This window comes from Sinocyclocheilus grahami, unplaced genomic scaffold, assembly GCF_001515645.1.
Source record: "Sinocyclocheilus grahami isolate Dianchi unplaced genomic scaffold, SAMN03320097.WGS_v1.1 scaffold1465.1, whole genome shotgun sequence".
NCBI classification, from domain to species: domain Eukaryota; kingdom Metazoa; phylum Chordata; class Actinopteri; order Cypriniformes; family Cyprinidae; genus Sinocyclocheilus; species Sinocyclocheilus grahami.
Window position 1 is genome coordinate 343,354 of NW_015506644.1, and position 2,174 is coordinate 345,527.

Below are 2,174 nucleotides of genomic sequence, written 5' to 3' on the forward strand. Positions count from 1 at the left end.
CATCATTACTCCAGTCTTCAGTGTCACGTGATCTTTCAGAAATCAATCCAGTTATGTTGATTTGGTTTGATTATTATTAACATTGGTTTGATTATTATCAGTGTTGAAAACATTGTTGTCCTGCTTAATATTTTTATAAAAACTGATAAAAAAATTTCAGGATTCTTTGATGAACAAAAAGCTAAAAACCAGCATTTATTTTAAATAAAAAATAATGTAACATAAAAATGTTTTAATGCATCATTTCATTATATAAATGTATTAACTATTAATAAAAAAAAATTCTTACCCCAAACTTTGAAGGGTATTGTAAATGCCTAATATTTAGAAATAACTTTAATAATAAAATGACATGAATATTAATAATAACAAATAAATAAATGTACAAAATCCCATTTAATTACATCTGTGTTGTATTTAAAATCACTTTGCCTTTCCTTAATATACTATTATTAACATAAATAATATACTAATACTAATAACACACTAGTTATCCAAGACAAGCATGGTCTTTTCAGGCTGAGGTTAAAAGGATCACTGCTTCATAAATGTTAGTTTAGTAGAAAGACATTCAGAAACATTTACTCTACCTGAGGCCACCGATGTATTTCTGTTTCTCGAAGATGGTGATGTTGTCATAGCCTAGCCGAGCCAGGAAGGAGGCGCAGCTGATGCTGGCAGGGCCGCAACCAATGAGAGCGATCCTTGTGTGGAAGCTCTCAGGCATTTCGTGTGCAGGGGGAAGCTCTGGATTCCTGATCTGAGGGATGCCCATCTTACTAAACACCTGAAAAGAGCACAGGAAACTCCTCAAACCAACTTCACCTTTATTCTGGCTCCATAAAATACACATTTCCATAAATCCTATTTCCCCGGCACTGCAACCTCTGGAATATTTATCAGTGTGCAAATTACAGTTCAAAGTTGACCTCCCTAGAGCTTTTTACAGTAAAGGCGCAGATCCGCTCAGGCCTACTGAAACAACATTACGCCATGATTGCCTTGTTCTCTTTCCTGTCTTATTTAGCTCCAGAAAGCCTTTCAGGCCCCGTTTGCATCATCTCATCTCAAGTAACTGTTTACCAGAAGCCGCCCTGGGCATATAATGTGATTTACTGTATGTGATGTACTGTACAGTTCCTGCTTTACACTAATGCAGGCACTGGTCTGTGTATGTCGGCGAGCTCATACTGAAGAGAGGAGGGGAGGCGAGCGGCCACTGATGGCCCTGTCTAGGGCTTATCTAATCAACAGGCTGATAAACAACCCTGGCCTTCTCATTTGAGAAGAGAGGAGCTGTCATCTCTGCGGTGAGAGGTGACGGGGTGAAGCAGCTGATGGGATGGTAAAGTTGGCCCTCTCTTGCAGGACTCTCTGCACCTCTCAGGATGATGGGGGTTTTTTTCAAAGAGTGGGATGTGAAAATGGAGAGATTTGCTTAGGTCAGGTGAAGAGAAGATAAGACAGGGTGAAGACGGGACAGCTAGACATTTGACAGATGGAAACGCCAGGTTCAGAAATAAAGGAGAGCAGACTATTGTAAAGCTGGGTCATCCTACAGAAAGGCTACCATACATCATCTGTGGAAAAAATGCCAGCGATAACCATGTGATTATATAGACATTTTTAGTACACAAAATATAAAGTATAGTTAGACATATTGTATTTTTAACAAGAAAAGTGTGACTAGCTTATGCATTAATCCTGTTAGTCATATTTCCCTACTAAAATAATAAACTATTCTAAAACGTATAAATAATATATACACCAGTATATACTACAGTTCAGTTAAGTTTGGGGTCAGTAAGATTGTACTTTCTTAAAGAAATTAATACATTGATAATAGAAAAGTGTTTATTGAGCACAAACTCAGCACAGAAAGATTTATGAAGGATCAAGTGACACTGAAGACTGGAGAAACTTCCCAGAAATAACTCACATTTAAAAAAATATATAAGAACATTTACATTTACAAACCTTTAAAAAAAACGGTAATAGTATTTCACAATATTACTGTTTTTACAGTATTTTTAATCAAATAAATGCATTCTTGGTGATAGGTGACTTCTTTCAGAAACATTAAAGGGGGCATTGGATGCTAAATTCACTTTTACATGGTGTTTGCACATAAATGTGTAGGATCTATGTCTCACAACAGACCCACCTACATGATG